The sequence below is a fragment of the Oncorhynchus kisutch genome, linkage group LG22 (assembly GCF_002021735.2).
Source record: "Oncorhynchus kisutch isolate 150728-3 linkage group LG22, Okis_V2, whole genome shotgun sequence".
Taxonomy (NCBI): domain Eukaryota; kingdom Metazoa; phylum Chordata; class Actinopteri; order Salmoniformes; family Salmonidae; genus Oncorhynchus; species Oncorhynchus kisutch.
Window position 1 is genome coordinate 14,448,596 of NC_034195.2, and position 23,939 is coordinate 14,472,534.

Here is a 23,939-nt window from a genome sequence, read left to right on the forward strand (position 1 = left end):
TGGATATTATCATTTCAACAGTGCCGAATCCACAACCATTGCCATCTGCGCCTGTGCCACCCCCACAGCGCCCAGACCGCCAACACATGTAGGCCTGGTGGGTTGTTGTCTTTGTATTTCATTTTACATTTGACACCTGTTGTTACAATGACATGAAACGGTTTTGTTCCATGTTTCATTTTTGTATTTTTAAACCATTAAAACAACAAAACAAAATAATCTGAATTTGAAAAAAAAAAAAATCTTACGGTCAAAAAATACAAAATGGTCTTATTTTATTATTTACAGTCTATGCGCATCTGAATCAATCAATAAAATGTCTGACTGATTACAATTTACATTTTGTGTCCTAAGGTTTCTTATCACATATTTTAACATAACAAATGCATTAATTTACTATTTTATTATATATTATGGAATATTTACAATTGAAATATAAACAGTCAGACTGACCGTCATGGCCATTCTAGTAGCCATGGAATTCTGGCGCTCCGAGTGTTAATTGCACTTTGGATGTTGTATCAATACACCCAGTTACTACAAAGATACAGGCACCCTTCCTAACCCGGTTGCCGGAGAGGAAAGAAACTGATCAGGGATTTCACCATGAGGCCCAGTGGTATAAAAATACATGGAATAGAGCTAAGCACAGGTAAAATCCTAGAGGAAAGCCTGGTTCAGTCTGCTTTCCAACAGACACTAGGAGACAAATTCACCTTTCAGCAGGACAATAACCTAAAACACAAGGCCAAATATACACTGGAGTTGGTTACCAAGACACCGTTGAATGTTCCTGAGTGACCTAGTTACAGTTATAAATGATGTGGCCCTTTTCCCATGAAGACTACAGTAGAGATGTGTTTTCAACTGTCCAGCATCTGTGGAGTCATTGTCAACAGAAAAATGGGGGTGAGGTAATGAAGTGTGTGCGTAGTAGAGTAAGTGAAGTGGGATAGAAAGGTATCGAGTGATGGTGCAGTTGAGGCTGGATTGATAATAGTGTAGCAACCTTAACTCAACACCCAGTGACATTGGCGTAACGGCTAAGGTGTTGGCTTGACAACTGCTGGACCTGGGTTTGAGTCTCGGTCAGGCTACCCCCTGAATTCACTTCATTGGTGTCAGAAGTGGGATGGTGTCTGTGAGGCCATCTGAGAGGTGTGAGGACGTGGTATAGACCAGTTTGGGGACACATTCTACCGAAGGAAGGGGGTAATGTAGCGACCTTAACTCAACATCCATGACTGTGACTGAAATATTCTGCATTTACTAAATGTTATGCTGTTTTCAAATGAAAAACAATACCTTGCTCTTGTTAAAGCATTTAGGTTTATGACTGCAATCACAGATGATGAATTGGCGTCATTCGTTCAAGTTAATTTGGCTGACAATGCAAGATGCGACACGTTGCTATAATAACATATAACAGTTTATATCTAGTCTCTATCTAGTCTCACCCATAACTAGAAATTGTTGTATTTTATACACACTGATTCTCACTTTCACTTTTATTACTAGCCCAGAAATAAAGCTGAATGATTTTAGGTCCCCTGAGAAAACAGTAGAATGTCCTAGACAGGTCACATGGTCGGGAGTAACGGTTCCTGTCTGGGGGACAAAGGGTTACCTTCACCACCATCAGTTACAGAGAAGAGGAGACTCTGGTTGTATCTGCTACTTGGGTTAACTTAGTGTGATTATTTGGTAGGGTAATATTTTCCCAGCTGTGTGTGTCTAAGCGCTTGTATTGTAAAGTAGTAGCCTCTTTCTCTTTCGTTTGTACAAGGTTGGGCTTGTCACTCATCTTCCTCTAGTGGTGGATGCAGGTCTTGACAAAATATTAGAGGATTTAATGTTTTTGAAGTGACCATGCACCCAATCGCCCGGTAGAGGACGTAACAATACCAGAAATTGTTGCACAAGCTTTTCAGACGTATTCAGATTTCAAAGATTGTGATTGATGTATAGGCTATATGGATACACATGTCTTACCTTCGCTTTCTACGGATTTAAGGACGTTCTCATTTGAATTGAATTAAGACATTTTGGAATTCATATTTTGGAGCTATACCACCCCGCTCTCGTCACATGTATCATTGCTCTATCGTGCGCATTTTGTGAATACCATTAACCATGTACTATTTTATCCACCTCAGTAATTATGATACCGTTGGAAGTAACCTGGATGACAACACCTTTCACCTATTTTATATTTCCTAAAACACCTTGTCGTGTGCGCGCCTCCTGCCGCTGCTGCGCGTGCTCCATTCTGTCACTGCTGGCACCCAGACAGCTGCAAGCTCGTGGCAATGCATCTTTCGAACGAGAGGGAGGGAGAACTGCAGCAGCAGTCGTCTAGGCACTCAGCAAACTATCGCAGTTGTCTGGGTGACAGCTACCTCGGCTCGACAGTTTATGAGCGAGTAAAGAATGAGAAGAGAGGATTCTCTTACCGACTGGACAGCGCAGGAGACTCACCCTAAAAAAGTACGGTATTTGTGTTTGATCGAGTTTGTTAGCTAGCTAACGTTAGCTCGCTGCCGTGTAGCGCGAGCGACCGCCAGTCGGGAGGCTTTGTGTCCTGCCTTTGTGACAATGATGCTATGAGTGTTCGCATTGTGGATAGTAAAATGACATAGCTAATGTACTGAGGCTAGCTAGCAATATAGTTTATGTCGCGCTAGAGTTGATATGTAAAGAACAACCGCGTTGTTTGTCACTGAGGAAGTGTTTTCTTTTTGGAGCAGAACATGCTAGTTGTGGTTTCTCCTCCGTCTAAGCTCTCTTGATTGTCTTGTCTTGATGACACAACACGTTGCTAGTTATCGGACTGGATGGAGTGAAGGAAGTTTCTGATGAACTTTACCAACTACGTGGAGCGGATAACGTTACCAGGCTTTGTGGAATCTAGCTCCGACTAAAATAAACTCCGTCAAGGACAATACTTAATAACTTTTAAATTATGAAACGCCCACCTTGTACCTATGTTTGTCCTCTGTATTTGCGAACCTTTTTTTGTTTGCTGAAAATCATAATTTTTCAATAAACGTTAATCAAGTACTACCACCTCCTGTTTCCTTTTTGAGATTACATTGCCACATGCGTATTTGCACGGAGTTGCCATTTTAGTGCTACAGCAATGCGCATGCAGTCGTGGTTGTATTTGATTAACGTTTATTGAAAAAGTACGGATTTGAGCAAACAAAAGGCATGCAACTACAAAGGACAAACATAGGTACATGGTGGGCGTTAAGTAATCCTTTTTTTAGTATTGACCTTGGGCGAACCAATGTAGCTAGATTCCGCAATGCCCGTTCTCGGCTCCACGAAGTTGGTTAAATGTAGTTTCTTTTCCTTGGGTCCACAGTGCAAATACTGTACATGATAAAGTACAGAACAGTTATAGACAAGGACATCAACAAAATTAACATCTTAGAAAATGCATTATTTTAAATTGCCAATAAGTTATTGGAAAGACACCAAGAGACAACATACTATTTACACTTCATATGAACAGATTCTTATACAGTAACATTTTAACTTTAGAAAGAGGAGGCGCTTGTGATACAATATGTTTTATAAAGCTATACTTGCTTTTTACCTGAGTAACATCACGATGACATGGCTCTATATGTAACTGAGCAACGCATGAAATCAGTTTTTTGGTTTGGGTACAGTGAAGAAACCCATCTTGGCATGTCTGGTGGGGTATATACAGTTGAAGTCGGATGTTTACATACACCATAGCCAAATACATTTAAACTCAGTTTAAAAAAAACAAACTATTCCTGGCATTTAATCCGAATAAAAATCCCCTGTTTTAGGTCAGTTAGGATCACCACTCTATTTTAAGAATGTGAAATGTCAGAATAATAATAGAGCAAGTGATTTATATCATCTTTTATTTCTTTAAGCATATTCCCAGTGGGTCAGAAGTTTACATACACTCAATTAGTATTTGGTAGCACTGCCTTTAAATTGTTTAACTTGGGTCAAATGTTTCGGGCAGCCTTCCACAAGCTTCCCACAATAAGTTGGGTGAATTTTCGCCCATTCCTCCTGACAGAGCTGATGTAACTGAGTCTGGTTTGTAGGCCTCCTTGCTCGCACACACTTTTTCAGTTCTGCCCGCACATTTTCTATAGGATTGAGGTGAGGGCTTCGTGATGGCCACTCCAATACCTGGACTTTGTTGTCCTTAAGCCATTTTGCCACAACTTTGGAAGTGTTTTTAGGGTCATTGTCCATTTGGAAGACCCATTTGCGACCAAGTTTTAACTTCTTGACTGATGTCTTGATATTGCCTCTGTAACTGATATGAAATGGCTAGCTAGTTAGCGGTGGTGCACGCTAATAGCGTTTCAATCTGTGACGTCACTCGCTTTGAGACCTTGAAGTAGTGGTTCCCCTTTCTCTGCAAGGGCCGCGGCTTTTGTGGAGCGATGGGTAACGATGCTTCGTGGGTGTCAGTTGTTGTGTGCAGAGGGTCCCTGGTTTGAGCCCGGGTAGGGGCGAGGGGACGGACTAAAGTTAAACTGTTACACTTCAATATATCCACATTTTGTTTCCTTATGATGCCATGTATTTTCTGAAATGCACCAGTCCCTCCTGCAGCAAAGCACCCCCCACAACATGATGATGCCACCCCCGTGCTTCACAGTTGGGATGGTGTTCTTCGGCTTGCAATCCTCCCCCTTTTTTCCTCCAAATATAACAATGGTTGCTATGGCCAAACAGTACTATTTTTGTTTTGTCAGATCAGAGGACATTTCTCCAAAAAGTACTGTCTTTGTCCCCATATGCAGTAGTCTGTCTTTTTTATGGCGGTTTTGGAGCAGTGGCTTTTTCCTTGCTGAACGGCCTTTCAGGTTATGTTGATATAGGACAAGTTTTACTGGATATAGATACGTTTGTACCTGTATCCTCCAGCATCTTCACAAGGTCCTTTGCTGTTGTTCTGGGATTGATTTGCACTTTTTGCACCAAAGTACATTCATCTCTAGGAGACAGAATGCGTCTCCTTCCTGAGCGGTATGTTGGCTGCGTGGTCCCATGGTGTTTATACTTGCGTACTATTTGCACAGATGAACGTGGTACCTTCAGGCATTTGGAAATTGCTCCCAAGGATGAACCAGACTTGTGGAGGTCTACAATTGTTTTTCTGAGGTCTTGGCTGATTTCTTTTGATTTTCCAATGCTGTCAAGCAAAGAGGCACTTTGAAAGTAGGCCTTGAAATACATCCACAGGTACACCCTCCAATTGACTCAAATTATGTTAATTAGCTTATCAGAAGCTTCTTAAGCCATGACATTTTCTGGAATTTTCCAAGCTGTTTAAAGGCACAGTCAACTTAGTGTTTGTACACTTCTGACCCACTGGAATTGTGATACAGTGAATTATAAGTGAAGTAATCTGTCTGTAAACAATTGTTGGAAAAATTGCTTGTCATGCACAAAATAATGTCTTAACCGACGTGCCAAAACTATAGTTTGTTAACAAGAAATTTGTGGAGTGGTTGAAAAACGAGTTTGAATTAATGACTCCAACCTAAGTGTATCTAAACTTTCAACTTCAACTGTTTGTCTGACGTATGTAAATTAAATATACAAGTGGTTAGGCATTTTCAACTCGCAAATGTCTCTTAAAAAGACTAGAAGTAGTACATTTGTTGATGTTTTGTGTGTGCTGTTAAGGGCAATGCGTGCTGCTTTGTTTTGAGCCAGCTGCAGCTTTGCTAGGTCTTTCTTTGCTGCACTTGACATTTAACCGGACAGTAATCAAGATGGAACAAGATCAGAGCCTGAACAACTAGTACAGTTGGTCTTTGTGTCAAATGCAGAACATATTTGTATAAGACATGCCTCTCCCCATCTTCACAAAAACTTAGTCAGTTATAGTCAAGCCATATTGACAATCTGTTACTCCTAGGAGGTCAACTTGTTCAATGGTAATACCCTTTATGCACAACTCCAGTTGAGGTCTAGGTCAAAGAATGCTTTGAACCAATTACAGTGCTTTTGGTTTTAGATATATTTAAGACCAGTTTATTGTTATTTACCCATTCGGACACTGACTAATTCCTTTTTATGAGTCTCAGTGAGCTCATTGGCTAGATGCTAGTGTGTAGTGTGCAATCATCAGCATGCTTGGGCTGACCCCAGTTAGTCGACTGATCGATTGTTTGGTCGTTGGACTGTTGGTCGACCAAGATTGTTTTAGTCGAGCAGTAGCATATATATTTGCGCCCATCTCAGTGAACTAATCCATTGCGGAGGCCTAGACTAAAAGCCAATTTATGCTTAATCAGAAAATGTGGTCGAAGGCGCCATATGGAGATTGTGGAGCCTCTAGAGGCATGCAGAAACTAATTCGAGCTCCATACCGTATCGCCATGCGCCTCCCAACAGTTGTAACAATGCGGGGGGCTCTGTATACCTCCACATTGACATGATTTGTTGATGGTAGGTGGGGGCGGTACATCCTGTATCAATACAAACTCACTTCCTTGACAGCTCTGCACTTCTCTGTGAAGCCAAGAGGTATGAATGCCCTGACTTCTACTGAGCCCATGTTACCATAAATGCTGCTTGGCCAATGCAGACGTCGGATTGACCATGCACTTCTCTCTCCAGAATGCGCTCTCTCACGCCAATTGGTGCGCATTCATTGTTTCGTGACTTCATTGTGTGAATATTTTGTTTGATTGTTAGTGTTCAGTGTCTCCGGGAAAGTATTCAGACCCCTTGCCTTTTTCCACATTTTGTTACGTTACAGCCTTATTCTAAAATTGATTAGATTTGTTTTTCCCCTCATCAATCGACACACACTACCTCACAATGACATAGCAAAAACAGGGTTAACAAAATAATAATTGAAATATCACATTTACATAAGTATTCAGACCCTTTTCTCAGTACTTGGTTGAAGCACCTTTGGCAGGGATTACTGCATCAAGTCGTTTTGGGTATGACGCTACAAGCTTGGCAAGCTTCTCCCATTCTCTGCAGATCCTCTCAAGCTCTGTCAGGTTGGATGGGTAGTGGTTATTGCACAGCTATTTTCAGGTCTCTCCAGAGATGTTCGATCGGGTTCAAGTCCGGGCTCTGGTTGGGAAACTCGAGGACAATTAGAGACTTGTCCCGAAGCCACTCCTGCATTTTCTTGGCTGTGCTTAGGGTCATTGTCCTGTTGGAAGGTGAACCTTCACCCCAGTCTGAGGTTCTGAGCGCTCTGGAGCAGGTTTTCATCAAGGCTCTTTGCTCTGTTCATCCTTCCCTTGATCCTGACAAATTATCCCAGTCCCTGCTGCTGAAAAACATCCCCACAGCATGATGCTGCCACCACCATGCTTCACTGTAGGGATGGTGCCAGGTTTCCTCCAAACATGACACTTGGCATTCTGGCCAAAGAGTTCAATCGTGGTTTCATCAGATCAGAGTTTGTTTCTCATGGTCTGAGTCTTTAGGTGCCTTTTGGCAAACGCCAAGCAGGCTTTTCCCGTCTGGTCACTCTAGAATAAAGGCCCGATTGATGGAGTGCTGCAGAAGATGAGTGTCCTTCTGGAATGTTCTCCCATCTCCACAGAGGAAGTCTAGAGCTCTGTCAGAATGACCATCGGGTTCTTGGTCACCTCCCTGACCAAGGCCCTTCTCCCCCGATTGCTCAGTTTGGCCGGGCGGCCAGCTCTAGGAATAGTCTTGGTAGTTCCAAACTTCCATCTATTTAAGAATGATGGAGGCCACTGTATTGTTGGGGATCTTTAATGCTGTCTTGGAGCACTACGGACAATTCCTTCGACCTCATGGTTTGGTTTTTGCTCCGACCTGCTCTGTCAATTGTGTGACCTTTTATATATACAAGTGTGTGTACTTTTCCAAATCGTCCAATCAATTGAATTTACCACAGGTGGACTCCAATCAAGTTGCAGAAACGTCTCAAGCATGGAAACAGGATGCACCTGAGCTCAATTTCGAGTCTCATACCAAAGGTTCTGAATATTGAATACAAAGGGTCTGAATTAAGGTATTTAAGGTATATTTGCAAAAAAATGGTAACCTGTTTTTTCACTTTGTCATTATTGGGTATTGTGTGTACATTGCTGAGGATTTTTTAGTTAATCCATTTTAGAATAATGCTAATGTAACAATGTGGAAAATGTCAAGGGGTCTGAATATTTTCCAAAGGCACTGTATATCAATACCCCATTATATATCACAAGTAGGACATTTACAGTTAATTACTATAATTTCTAATCTACAATGTTCGTTACTCAGGTTATGGTAATTTATTTTAATGCATTCAATATTATTATTCCAGTCTTCTCGTTCTCATTGTCAGCAAGCAAACTAAGTCTGTTTTTACACCCATTGAGAATTTTAATAGTTCCTCAATGAATTTGAAACGTTTTTTCAGCTCTCTCACTTTCGATAACCTCTGTGTGAAAGGGGAAAATGTCATGCTCTGATCAAGTGGAAATGTCATAAAATAGGCCTAACTGATTTACTTTTTTATCATTTTGGGTGCTGGTACTGTTTTATATTTAGGTGCAGGAGTTCCATAATACTTTTGAGCTAATATTCTATAAGCAGAACAGGAGCTCAAGCAATAGAACATTTGAGGTGCTGAACTCTTGCCCAAGTCCAACACTGCTTCTTATCCCTTACTCATATAGCCTACAGCAGTGTCTGTCCTGAGCTCACTGGCATGGGAAACTGAGGACCCTTAATATTTTATACAATGTTGCAAGTTTGCTAACACACACTTCAGGCTAAACCCAAGTTAATAGTTGATACAATGTTTCAAGTTCGTTGCAGACAGGCCATGTGTAGCCAATGTAATTCATATGATATATATATATATCATTTAAAAACATTTTTTTTGCAGGATATTCTGTATCTGCCGGCTGCAATGTTTTTATTTGTTGGCTTCGTGGGCTATTTTTACATAGTTGGCAATGGCAATATAATACTTAGTTGGTGATTGATAGACATTCTAAATTAATTTGCTTCTGAAAACCATAACTGGCACGCAGATCGGTAGAAATTAAGATAAATTGTCATTCCACACTAGAAAGGATGCTGACTCCTCGTGTAGCCAACTTCAGGAGAGTAATGGCAGAAACTGCAAAAGCCAGCAGGAGCCGGAGAATAGCTGCATCCGGTTATGTTGTTTTCCCCTCTGGTTATCTAGATCTCTTGCTCCCTCTTGAGGCATGTCTTATTTTATTAAACCGTAAGCTTAAAGCATCAGACAAGCTCAATGCATATAGTTTATTTTATTAAAACTTGTGGTGTGTGTCTGTCTATATATGAGAAAGAAGAGAGAAGAACAGACTTTCGGTCGACCAAGATCATTTTTTGTAGGGGACAGACCTACAGCATATGTAGGCATTTTAACTTTTTGGAAGACTTGGCAAATCACTTGTAAAAATAGAGAAGAGTAACGGCCCAAGGCAACTGCCCTGATTGTTACCGCATTGTACATACTGTGGCGGTTTCGGCGCCAATAACTTTGTACGGCAGGCTTTACACATAGAAACACACACCACCAGTCCAATTGAAGGTAATACACCGGTTTAACCCATCAGGCTTAGGCAGTGTTTCTGATATAGAAAACTCAAAAGTAGGGAGGTGAGTTCCACCATCAAAGTCCTGCAATAAGAGCTAAGACTCTAATATATTAAACTCTACATAGTTGTATTTTGTGGATGTCACTGAGTAGGCTAGGTTAGGCTTTACAGTGCATATAAATAAGTAGGCTATGCCCCCAATGCAAATCTGATTTCAAAATATTTTTTGGGGTGAGGTCAAATTTTTGTTGAAATATATATAACATTTCAACTTTGTTTATCATTATCTGGTCCAATTGTGGCATAATTCCACTTTTTTTTATCCGTTCATCAGTTTCAATGAGTGACTTTTATTTTGAAGGCAAACAGCCTGAGCAACAATAGTGAAATCGGCAAACGTTGTTTACAACACACTGGTTTGAAATGAGCTTTTTACCCTACCAACGTCAACGATTCCAGTCCATCAATGGACTGTACTGTAGGCTACAGCTAGCAAGACTAGTGCTCATAACAAAGAATTGGTAAAATAAACTGAAAGCCAAACTTTGTGAGTGATCTTCGGTTGTCTATAAATGGCCTTGGTTCTTGTCATTGTGTGTGACTGTGAGTCAAGAGTATCTCTGCTATTATTAGCAATACTCTGCTTGTTTTCATTCTGTTGAACCTGAGCTGAAGACCAGCACAGGAAACGGATGTGTTTTTTTGAGTGGTTGGTGAATGGGCTTACTTCCTTTAGCATTTGACAAAGGTGGTGGGGAGGGCTGAATCAAGTGGAATAGCAGCCCTAGACGTACCAAATAATGTACCATTTTGTCATCCTACATTCTATCATAAACTTTAAATTATTGGGTTACTTGACTTTTTTTTTTAATATACATTTGTTTTGTTGTGATGGGTGTAATTGAGCAAGTGCATCTGCCTTGTTAATTAAATAAGTGGGATTGTACGGGTGTAAGCCAGCATCCTGCTCATACCAGCCTCCTCTTAACACATGTACACACATCACACACTCACCGTAGATGCTTCCGTCTCGAGAAGTAGGCCACTAACCGGCCTGTATGTCATGTCTTGCCTGTGGCGCTTCTACTACACTAGAGGCATCTCACTGGAGTACCTTTATTCATATTTATGGAAAAGGGAGGGCCTTCAGACTGGGCTAATATGAGCTGTCTCCTGTCTGGGGCAGTTGTGTGTGTGTGTGTGAGAGAAAATAAATAAATAATGGACACCAGTCAGAGGATCTCTGTTTGTCAATTACTACCACAGTGTTATTATTCACCACAGATGTGAGCAGGGCCTAAAATTAACACCTGCCAAAAGCGGGTAGATTTTGGGTAAGTGACATGGTAAGATGTTTGTTTTACTAGCCATGTTGGTGGATGGTCAGGGCTCCACAGTGCGAGCATTTCACTCACATTTGTGAATTAATATTGAGTATGAACACATTTATAGTAAAATAAATGCTGCAGTAGCTATTTTCAAAACCATTTCTGCCGTTTGTTTCATAGCTAGTAAATTCAGTCTAAACTACGAATCCAATATAGCCTATCACACCTCGTGCTGCAACATGACAAGGCATCAGCTACTCTTCCTGGGTTCCAGCAAAATTAAGGCAGTTATACCATAAAAATAAAAAAAACATTACAATCACAACAGATTTCACAACACTTTCACATATCTACAACACAACATCCATGTGTGTGTATGCATGTCTGTGCCTATGTTTGTTGCTTCACAGACCCCACTGTTCCATAAGGTGTATTTTTATCTTAAATTTTTTCAAATCTAATTTTACTGCTTGCTCGAGTTACTTGATGTGGAATAGAGTTCCATGTAGTCATGGCTCTGTAGTACTGTGCGCCTCCCATAGTCTGTTCTGGACTGTGAAGAGGCCTCTGGTGGCATGTCTTGTGGTGTATGCATGGGTGTCCAATAGAGGTCGACCGATTAATCGGAATGGCTGTTTAATTAGGGCCGACTTCAAGTTTTCATAACAATCAATAATCAGCATTTTTGGACACTGATTGTGGCCGATTACATTGCACTCCACGAGAAGCATGCGTGGCAGGCTGACTACCAGTTACACGAGTGCAGCAAAAAGCCACGGTAAGTTGCTAGCTAGCTAGCTAGCATTAAACTTATCTTGTAAAAAAACAATCAATCTTAACAACTAGTGATTAACTACACATGGTTGATTATATTACTAGTTTATCTAGCTTGTCCTGCTTGCATATAATCGATGCGGTGCCTGTTAATTTCTCATCAAATCTCAGCCTACTTCGCCAAACGGGTGATGATTTAACAAGCGCACTCGCGAAAAAAGCACTGTCGTTGCACCAATGTGTACCTAACCATAAACATCACTGCCTTTCTTTAAAATCAATACACAAGTATATATTTTTAAGCCTGCATGTTTAGTTAATACTGCCTGCTAACATGAATTTCTTTTAACTAGGGAAATTGTCAATTTATTCCTAACAAAGACTGTAATTATAATTTGCCATAATTGTACAGAATTATGACATAACTTTGAAGGTTGTGCAATGTAACAGCAATATTTAGACTTAAAGATGCCACCCGTTAGATAAAATACAGAACGGTTTCGTATTTCACTGAAAGAATAAACGTTTTGTTTTTTCGAAATTCCGGATTTGACCGTATTAATGACCTAAGGCCTGTATTTCTGTGTGTTATGTTACAATTAAGTCTGATTTGATATTTGATAGAGCAGTCTGACTGAGCGGTGGTAGGCAGCAGCAGGCTCGTAAGCATTCATTCAAACAGCACTTTCGTGCGTTTGCCAGTAGCTCTTTGCTGTTCTTCAAGCATTGAGCTGTTTGACTTCAAGCCTATCAACTCCTGAGATTAGGCTGGTGTAACAGATGTGAAGTGGCTAGCTAGTTAGCGGGGTGCGCGTTTCAGTCGGTGACGTCACTCGCTCTGAGACCTTGAAGTAGTTATTCCCCTTGCTCTGCAAGGGCTGCGGCTTTTGTGGAGCGATGGGTAACAATGCTTCGAGGGTAGCTGTTGATGTGTTCCTGGTTCGAGCCAAGGTAGGGCCGAGGAGAGGGATGGAAGCTATACTGTTACACTTGCAATACTATAGTGCCTATAAGAACATCCAATAGTCAAAGATATATGAAATACAAATGGTATAGAGATAAATAGTTCTATAATTCCTATAACTACAACCCAAAACTTCTTACCTGAGAATATTGAACACTCATGTTAAAAGGAACCACAAGCTTTCATATGTTCTGAGCAAGGAAATTAAACGTTAGCTTTTTTACATGGCACATTTTGCACTTTTACTTTCTTCTATAACACTTATTTTTGCATTATTTAAACCAAATTGAACATGTTTCATTATTTATTTGATGCTAAATTGATTTTATTGATGTATTATATTAAGTTAAAATAAGTGTTAATTCAGTATTGTTGTAATTGTCATTATTACCAATAAATACATTTAAAAAATTGGCCGACTAATCGGTATCGGCTTTTTTTGGACCTCCAATTATCAGTATTGGCGTTGAAAAATCATAATTGGTCGTCCTCTAGTGTCCAAGCTGTGCCAGTAGTTCAGACAGCTCAGTGCATTCAACATGTAAATACCTCTCACAAATACAAGTGTGATGAAGTTAATCTTTCCTCCACTTTGACACAGGAGAGATTGACATGCCTATTATTAGGGTCAATAACGTACACTCAGTGTAACGCCCATTCCTTCGACGATAAACGCAAATCTGACCATCACCCCTAGTGAGACAAAACAGTCCTGACTATTCCAGTGTCTGTGGGCTTGTGCCCATAGGCGACATTGTTGCCGGTGATGTCTGGTGAGGACGTGCCTTACAACAGGCCTACAAGCCCTCAGTCCAGCCTATTGAGGACAGTCTGATCACTGATGGAGGGATTGTGCGTTCCTGGTGTAACTCGGGCAGTTGTTGTTGCCATCCTGTACCTGTCCCGCAGGTGTGATGGTCGGATGTACCGATCCTGTGCAGGTGTTACACGTTGTCTGCCACTGCGAGGACGATCACCTGTCCGTCCTGTCTCCCTGTAGCACTGCCTTAGGCATCTCACAGTACAGACATAGCAATTTATTGCCCTGGCCACATCTGCAGTCCTCATACCTCCTTGCAGCATGCCTAAGGCACGTTCACGCAGATGAGCAGGGACCCTGGGCAGCTTTCTTTTTGTGTTTTTCAGAGTCAGTAGAAAGACCTCTTTAGTATCCTGAGTTTTCATAACTGTGACCTTCATTGCCTACCGTCTGTAAGCTGTTAGTGTCATAACGACCGTTCCACAGGTAATTGTTCATTAATATGCTATGATTCATTGAACAAGCATGGGAGCAGTGTTTAAACCCTTTACAATGAATATCTGTGAAGTTATTTGGATTTTTACGAATTATCTTTGAAAATCGGTACTGAAAAAGGGACGTTTTCTTTTTTTGCTGTGTTTATGATTTCAAAAGTGAAAGAAATTAGAAAAGGGAAAACAAATTAACTTAATACTTTTTATGTTCCATTGAATGTTACCAATGCACTTTCAGGGTGTCACAAAAAATCATTTGTTAAATTGACCTAAAAGAAGTCATTCAGTGCGACCATAAATAAAAAATGTTTTCTGACCATTATTTCAGGAGTGTTTTTCTACCACTCCACAAATTTCTTGTTCTACATCTACTTTGTGCATTACACAAGTAATTTTTGCAACAATTGTTTACAGACAGATTATTTCACTTATTCACTGTATCACAATTCTAGTGGGTCAGAAGTTTACATACAGTAAGTTGACTGTGCCTTTAAACAGCTTGGAAAATTCCAGAAAATTATGTCATGGCTTTAGAAGCTTCTGATAGGCTAATTGATTTAATATGAGTCAATTGGAGGTGTACCAGTGGATGTATTTCAAGGCCTACCTTCAAACTCAGTGCCTCTTTGTTTGACATCATGGAAAAATCAAAAGAAATCAGCCAACACCTCAGAAAAAAAATTGTAGCCCTGCACAAGTCTGATTCATCCTTGGGAGCAATTTCCAAATGCCTGAAGGTAACACGTTCATCTGTACAAACAATAGTACGCAAGTATAAACACCATGGGACCACACAGCCGTCATACTGCTCAGGAAGGAGACGCGTTCTGTCTCCTAGAGATGAACGTACTTTGCGAGAAGTGCAAATCAATCGCAGAACAACAGCAAAGGACCTTGTGAAGATGCTGGAGGAAACCGGTACAAAAGTATCTATAACCACAGTAAAACGAGTCCTACATCGACATAACCTGAAAGGCCGCTCAGCAAGGAAGAAGCCACTGCTCCAAAACTGCCACAAAAAAAACAGACTACGGTGTTCAACTTTACATGGGGACAAAGATCGTACTTTTTGGAAAAATGTCCTCTGGTCTGATGAAACAAAAATAGAACTGTTTGGCCATAATGACCATCATTATGTTTTGAGGAAGAAGGGGGATGCTTGCAAGCTGAAGAACACCATCTCAACCGTTAAGTATGGGGGTGGCAGCATCATGTTATGTTGTGAGGGTGCTTTGCTGCAGGACGGACTGGTGCACATCACAAAATAGATGGCAGCATGAGGACGTAAAATTACGTGGATATGTTGAAGCAACATCTCAAGACATCAGTCAGGAAGTTAAATCTTGGTTGCAAATGGACAATGACCCCAAGCATACTTCCAAAGTTGTGGCAAAATGGCTGACCTCAATCCTATAGAAAATTTGTGGGCAGAACTGAAAAAGCATGTGTGAGCAAGGAGGCCTACACACCTGACTCAGTTACACCAGCTCTGTCAGGATTAATGGGCCAAAATTCACCCAACTTATTGTGGGAAGCTTGTGGAAGGCTACCCAAAACGTTTGACCCAAGTTAAACCATTTAAATGCAATGCTACGAAATACTAATTGAGCGTTTGTAAACTTCTGACCCACTGGGAATGTGATGAAAGAAAGAAAAGCTGAAATTAATCACTCTACTATTATTTCACATTCTCAATAAAAAGTGGTTATCCTAACTGACCTAAGACAGGGAATTTTTACTAGGATTAAATGTCAGGAATTGTGAAAAACGGAGTAAATTTATTTGGTTAAGTTGTATGTAAATTTCTGACTTCAACTGTAGCTGAGCAGCCTCAATTTCTTTCTTCAAATAGTAACGTAGGAGACCGTCATTTGAATAGAGGCACTACAGATAGTGCTGATGACTGGTCTGTCCGAACCACACATGAACAAGGGAATCTATTTTCGGAGAGCCTGTTTCTGTCCTGCCCTTGACTTTGGTGCAGAGCATGTGATGCAGGGCATGTGATGTCCATAGCCTCTGTCGCAAAACTTTCATGCAATGAAAATGATATTCGCCTGACGTGCTGGTACTGCGGCAGCGGCCTGAAGTACGGAGTCAGGTGTTACCGCCAGCCATGGCTTTCCACCAGCACTGTACCATCCTCCAGTCCAACCAGCTGTGGGATGTTGACCCCTGTCACAGTGCTGTCCTTCACAACGCCAGCAATCTCAGTGTTCACTCTGGTCTTTTTGAAGCGCTGCTTGATTGAAGCTGAAGCACCAGTCAGTCGGGGGCAAACTCTGTGTGGCCTTTAATTAGGAAATGAAGGTCCTGACTGTGGCGGCGCTTGTGCATGGTCCACCAGGCACAATACCAGAGCACGTTCTTGTTTTGGCCACTGCAGTTATCACAATTCAGTTTCACACTTGTTTCCCCAACTCTGTAGTTGTTTAAGAAATGTTGCATGTAGTTGACGACTGTGGCACTGCCTTTGCTGGAAAACATACTTTCATCAGTCAAGTAGTTGACTTGTTGTGGTATTCCATCACAGCTGACACTAAACAAGCTACACTTGCGATGAGTTAAAAAAGTAGATGGGTCCTGGCTGCATAGGGTCAGAAGGATAGTGCACCTGCAAACATCAAAATAACATTAAGTTAATGAAAATGTAACGTAAAACTTTTAAAAAAATGCAACATCAGGTAAGTTTCATTGACCTACAAATGTGCAGAGCGGCAGCACTGCATACAGAAACATCATATTGGAAACAAAGTTAAATGGATGACACACAGCCCAGCTACGCGTACCTCTGAAATATACAGAAGTAAGGGTGAAATCAATAAAAGTAATGCCAATCATGGAGGTCCAATTTAAATAATTATCCTGGTAATAATATTGCATTATCTTCTGCGTAGTTGTTGAAGTTCACCACTCGCTGCAAGTCCTCATGCTTCAGGTATAACCTTTGTTTGCTTGGGCCATCTCTCTTTTTGATGGGAGGCATTAGACCATTCACCTTCTATGACTGGTGGAGGAGAGTCAGGCATGTTCTACTGATGCTGAAAGACAAATTGCATATGTTTCGGCATTATTATACAATAGATCACCGTCAAACACACCTGGCTAACTTGATGGGTCATGTACTCATCTGACGAAAGTGGAGTCTTTTTTTGTTTCGACATGCTAACTAAACAATGAACCATAATCCAAATCCATAGAGTACTAGCAATAAAAAATGATTGTCATAGCTAGCTAAAGTTAACCAAATAGGTTCAACGTTAGCTAGCTAACATTAGGCGTTAACTAGCAATGCGAAATTGCATTCTGAGAACATTACTACACACAGATCCTAATGTTAGCCTGCGAGCCAGCCATTTACCGGCACCTAGCTAGAAAGGCAGGGCAGATGGATGTAGGTCTATAACAGTTTGAGTCTAGTGTCTCCCCCTTTGAAGAGGGGGTTGACCGCGGCAGCTTTCCAATCTTTGGGGATCTCAGACGATACGAAAGAGAGGCTGAATAGGGGTTGGGGTTAGGGGTTGCAATAGGGGTTGCAACAATTTTGGGGGATAATTTTTGAAAGAGGTTCCAGATTGTCTAGCCCAGCTGATTTGTAGGGATCCAGATTTCTACAGCTCAGAACACCAGCTGTCTGGATTTGGGTGAGGGGGGGGCTTCGGCAACTTGTTGCAGGGGTTGCTGAGATGTTGGCTGGAGTAAGGTTGGCCAGGTGGAAAGCATGGCCAGCTGTAGAAAAATGCTTATTGAAATGATCGATTATCTCAGATTTATTGGAGTGACAATGTTTCCTATCAGTGCAGTGAGCAGCTGGCAGGAGGTGCTCTTATTCTCCATGGACTTTAGTGTCCCAAAACCTTTTGGAATTAGTGCTACAGGATGCAAATTTCTGTTTGAAGAAGCTAGCCATAGCATTCCTAACTGACAGTATTCTGGTTCCTGTTTTCCCTGAAAAGATGCGTATCGCAGGGGAAATTCGATGCTAATGCAGGACACCACAGGATGTTTTTGTACTGGTCAAGGGCGGTCAGGTCTGGGGTGAACCAATGGCTATATATGCTCTTAGTTCTACACTTTTTGAATAGGGAATGTTTTTTTAAGATGGCGAGGAAAGCACTTCGATTTAGAAAGGCCTGCTCGCTGAAGTGTTCTAGGGAGGCAGTGTTCGCTGAGATCCTGGTTGAAGACAGCAGAGGTGTATTTAGAGGGCAAGTTGGTCAGGATGATATCTAAGGGGTTGCCAATGGTTACGGATTTAGGGTTGTACCTGGTGGGTTCCTTGATAATTTGGCATCTAGCTTAGATTGTAGGATGGCCAGAGTGTTAAGCATGTCCCAGTTTAGATCACCTAACAGTACGAACTCTGAAGATAGATGGGGGGTTCAATCAGTTCACATATGGTGTCCAGGGCACAGCTGGGGGCTGAAGGGGGTCTATAACAAGCGGCGACAGTGAGAGACTTGTTTCTGGAAAGGTGGATTTTGAAAAGTAGAAGCTTGAATTGTTTGAGCACAGACCTGGATAGTATCTGCAGGCTATCTCTGCAGTAGTTTGTGTCTCTGCCCCCTTTGGCAGTTCTATCTTGTCGGAAAATGTTATTGTTAGGGATGGAAATTTCAGGATTTTTGGTGACCTTCCTAAGCCAGGATTGTGCTAAAGCAGTGAATAAAACAAACTTATAGGGAGGAGGGTTCTAATGTTAACATGCATGAAACCAAGGCTTTTTTAAAGTTACAGAAGTCAACAAATGAGAGCGCCTGGGGAATGGGAGTGGAGCTAGGGGCTACAGGGCCTGGGTAAACCTCTACATCACCAGAGGAGGAGGAGCATAAGGGTATGGCTAAAGGCTATAAGAACTCGTCGTCTAGTGCTTTCGGAACAGAGAGTGAAAGGAGCAGATTTCTGGTCATGGACGAATAGATTCAAGGCATAATGTACAGACAAGGGTATGGTAGGATTTGAATGCGGTGGAGGTAAACCTAGGCATTGAGTGACGATGAGAAGTTTTGTCTCTCGAGGCACCATTTAAGCCAGGTGAGGTCACCGCATGTGTGGGGGGTGGAACAAAGGAGCTAGCTAAGTCGTATTGAGCAGGGCTGGAGACTCAACAGTGAAATAAGACAATCACTAACCAAAACAGCAATAGACTAGGCATATTGACATTAGGGAGAGACATGTGTTGCTGAGTGATCATAGGGTCCAGTGAGTAGCTAGGCGAGCTGGAGACATGGCGATTCAGACAGCTAGCGGGCCGGAGCTAGCAGATGGGCCTTCGGGGGACGTCGCAAAGGAAGAGCCTGTTGAAACCTCCTCGGGCGGTTAAGTCGGCAGACCAGTCGTGTTGGATCGGCGGGGCACCATTTCGGCAGATAGCAGCTATGTAGCTGCGATGATCCCGTGTAAAGGTTCAGAGCTTGCTGTAGGAATCTGGAGATGTGGTAGAGAAAAAGCAGGCCGATATGCTCTGGGTTGATATCGTGCTGTAGGAATTGACCGTGCTGATGTCAGAGTTAACGGTGATGACTGCTAGCAGTGGCTAACTGACTACTAGTTAGTAGCTAGTTAGCTGGCTAGCTTCTGATGGGGGTCTGGTTCTAAAGTGTAAAAAAAAAGCAGATACGTACCACATTGGGTGAGGCGGATTGCAGGAGAGTATGTCCAGTCCGTAGATGGAAATTGAGATAAAAAAATATACGAGGAAAAAGATTGGACAGGACAAGACAGACAAACGTCCGACTGCCAAGCCATCTTGGAAGAAGATTGCAGACCTGTTTGTCTTGACTGAGTCCCCAGGAAGCGAGTGTCAATGAGCCCCTCTGCTATAGCTTCACCCGTGTGGTCGTCGGGAAATTATGATGTTTGAAGCATTTATTTAGAAGATTCCATTGTTTGTCTTTTTCCCTACACTCGGCGTAGAGTTTAGGTAGTGCGGTGTGAGAGATGTTTGCGGCCAGGGATCACGTACCTGGGGTCAATTAAATTGACAACCCTCTTGAAACCTTTCTTTTCAGTTGTGCTAATTGGTAGCATGTTCTTAGCAATGCATAATAGCATTTGATGTCTGTGTCTTTTCAATGTTTGCTTGTAGGGCATAAACGCTGTCAGTGTTGACTGCTTCGGACGAACATCCCTAGATTGGCTGGTGCTTGAGGGGCGTTTATCAATACCATGGCGCAAACTCAAACTTTCTGCATGTTCCAAAGAGTGATTTTGCTTCAGATGGTGAAAAAGGTTGGTCGTATTACCAGTCTACAGCACAATTTGCACCGAATATTACTCTGCTCTTTGTCGGACTTCAAAAAGCCAAACCACTACCAAATAACTGAAACAGTTGAACCATTTTTATCAATTTCTCAGTTGGAAGCTGCTCCTTCTTCATGGCTATGTTTTTGCCTACATCACTAATTTTTTCGTGGTTAATAGTGGCTACTCCATCACTTGAGGTGCTAAGTGGTTTTTAGTGGGCATATACCTCTCCACGTGCATATTGTCACTTCTCCGCACGTTCCTGCTGTGTCACAGAGGTGATATGGGCTGCTGTACCTAATTATTCTAGATCAACATTATCGAAAATGAATCTAAACTTTTTATATAGTTATTGAGGGAAGTAATTACCTCTAATTATTAACTTAACACCCAGCACTAATACCACCCCTACCTTGTCACAACATTGATTGGCTCAAACGCATTAAGAAAGGAAAGAAATTCCACAAATGAACTTTTAACAAAGCACACCTGTTAATTGAAATGCATTCCAGCTGTGACTACCTCATGAACATGGTTGAGAGAATGCCAAGTGTGCAATGCTGTCATCAAGGCAAAGGGTGGCTACTTTGAAGAATCTCAAATATAAAATATATTTACATTTGTTCAAAGCTTTCTTGTTTACTTCATGATTCCATATGTTATTAAATAGTTTTGATGGCTTTTCTACATTATTTTACAATGGAGAAAATAGTCAAAATAAAGAAAAACCCTTGAATGAGTAGGTGTCCAAACCTTTGACTGTGTGTGTGTATCATTATAATTTTTGCTACGTTTGAAAAACACTGTCTCCATCATTAATTGTTGCAAGTTCGACAAAAGAAAAATCAACCCGTCCACAAAGAATGGTTGATCTTTAGGTAATTTCCAATAGCTGCCATTTCCAATACATACAGTTGAAGTGAGAAGTTTACAAACACCATAGCCAAATAACATTTAAACTAATTCGTGACATTTAATCAGAGTAAAAATTCCCTGTCTTAGGTCAGTTAGGATCACCACTTTATTTTAAGAATGTGAAATGTCAGAATAATAGTGGAGTGATTTATTTCAGCTTTAATTTCTTTCATCACATTCCCAGTGGGTCAGTAGTTTATATACACTCAATTAGTATTTGGTAGCATTGCCTTTAAATTGTTTAACTTGGGTCAAATGTTGTGGGTAGCCTTCCACAAGCTTCCCACAATAAGTTGGGTGAATTTTGACCCATTCCTCCTGACAGAGCTGGTGTAACTGAGTCAGGTTTGTAGGCCCCCTTGCTCGCACACACTTTTTCAGTGTTGCCCACAGATTTTCTATAGGATTGAGGTCAGGGCTTTGTGATGGCCACTCCAATACCTTGACTTTGTTGTCCTTAAGCCATTTTCCCACAACTTTGGAAGTATGCTTGGGGGTCATTGTCCATTTGGAAGACCCATTTGCGACCAGGCATTAACTTCCTGACTGATGTCTTGAGATATTGCTTCAATATATCCTACCTCATGATGCCATCTATGTTGTGAAGTGCAACTTTCCATTCTGAAGCAAAGCACTCCCACAACATGATTCTGCCACCCCCGTGCTTCACGATTGGGAAGGTGTTCTTCATCTTGTAAGCCTCCCCCTTTTTCCTCCAAACATAATGATGGTCATTATGGCCAAACAGTTCTATATTTGTTTCATCAGACCAGAGGACTTTTCTCCAAAAGGTGCGATCTTTGTCCCCATGTGCAGTTGCAAACCGTTGTCTGGCTTTTTTATGGTGGTTTTGGAGCAGTGGCTTCTTCCTTGCTGAGCTGCCTTTCAGGTTATGTCGATGTAGGACTCGTTTTACTGTGGTTATAGATACGTTTGTACCCGTTTCCTCCAGCATCTTCACAAGGTCCTTTGCTGTTGTTCATGGATTGAGTTGCACCTTTCACACCAAAGTACGTTCATCTCTAGGAGACCGAACGCATCTCCTTCCTGAGCTGTATGACGGCTGCGTGGTCCCATGGTGTTTATACTTTCGTCCTATTGTTTGTACAGATGAATGTGGTACCTTCAGATGTTTGGAAATTACTCCCAAGGATGAACCAGACTTGTGGAGGTCTTTAATTATTTTTCTGAGGTTTTGGCTGATTTCTTTAGATTTTTCCATGATGTCAAGCAAAGAGGCACTGAGTTTGAAGGTAGGCCTTGAAATGCATCCACAGGTACACCTCCAATTGACTCAAATTATGTAATTTACCCTTTTTTTATTTTATTTTTTTTATTTTACCTTTATTTAACCAGGTAGGCAAGTTGAGAACAAGTTCTCATTTACAATTGCGACCTGGCCAAGATAAAGCAAAGCAGTTCGACAGATAAAACGACACAGAGTTACACATGGAGTAAAAACAAACATACAGTCAATAATGCAGTATAAACAAGTCTATATACAATGTGAGCAAATGAGGTGAGAAGGGAGGTAAAGGCAAAAAAGGCCAAGATGGCAAAGTAAATACAATATAGCAAGTAAAATACTGGAATGGTAGTTTTGCAATGGAAGAATGTGCAAAGTAGAAATAAAAAAAATAATGGGGTGCAAAGGAGCAAAATAAATAAATAAATAAAAATTAAATACAGTTGGGAAAGAGGTAGTTGTTTGGGCTAAATTATAGGTGGGCTATGTACAGGTGCAGTCATCTGTGAGCTGCTCTGACAGTTGGTGCTTAAAGCTAGTAAGGGAGATAAGTGTTTCCAGTTTCAGAGATTTTTGTAGTTCGTTCCAGTCATTGGCAGCAGAGAACTGGAAGGAGAGGCGGCCAAAGAAAGAATTGGTTTTGGGGGTGACTAGAGAGATATACCTGCTGGAGCGTGTGCTACAGGTGGGAGATGCTATGGTGACCAGCGAGCTGAGATAAGGGGGGACTTTACCTAGCAGTGTCTTGTAGATGACATGGAGCCAGTGGGTTTGGCGACGAGTATGAAGCGAGGGCCAGCCAACGAGAGCGTACAGGTCGCAATGGTGGGTAGTATATGGGGCTTTGGTGATAAAACGGATTGCACTGTGATAGACTGCATCCAATTTGTTGAGTAGGGTATTGGAGGCTATTTTGTAAATGACATCGCCAAAGTCGAGGATTGGTAGGATGGTCAGTTTTACAAGGGTATGTTTGGCAGCATGAGTGAAGGATGCTTTGTTGCGAAATAGGAAGCCAATTCTAGATTTAACTTTGGATTGGAGATGTTTGATATGGGTCTGGAAGGAGAGTTTACAATCTAACCAGACACCTAAGTATTTGTAGTTGTCCACGTATTCTAAGTCAGAGCCGTCCAGAGTAGTGATGTTGGACAGGCGGGTAGGTGCAGGCAGCGATCGGTTGAAGAGCATGCATTTAGTTTTACTTGCATTCAAGAGCAATTGGAGGCCACGGAAGGAGAGTTGTATGGCATTGAAGCTTGCCTGGAGGGTTGTTAACACAGTGTCCAGAGAAGGGCCGGAAGTATACAGAATGGTGTCGTCTGCGTAGAGGTGGATCAGGGACTCACCAGCAGCAAGAGCGACCTCATTGATGTATACAGAGAAGAGAGTCGGTCCAAGAATTGAACCCTGTGGCACCCCCATAGAGACTGCCAGAGGTCCGGACAGCAGACCCTCCGATTTGACACACTGAACTCTATCAGAGAAGTAGTTGGTGAACCAGGCGAGGCAATCATTTGAGAAACCAAGGCTGTCGAGTCTGCCGATGAGGATATGGTGATTGACAGAGTCGAAAGCCTTGGCCAGATCAATGAATACGGCTGCACAGTAATGTTTCTTATCGATGGCGGTTAAGATATCGT

General features: G+C 41.7%; 1 protein-coding gene across 2 annotated transcripts in view; it reads left to right on the forward strand.

Moving 5' to 3' along the window:
• Positions 1–2,270: 2,270 nt before the first annotated feature.
• The window catches only part of si:dkeyp-19e1.3 (formin-like protein 5), a 109,636-nt gene continuing 87,967 nt past the window's right edge, over positions 2,271–23,939 (forward strand). For both annotated transcript variants that reach the window (XR_004204802.1, XM_020456209.2), the window contains exon 1: positions 2,271–2,487. The gene's annotated coding sequence lies outside the window, so the exon portion shown is untranslated. The remainder of the gene's footprint in view (positions 2,488–23,939) is intronic.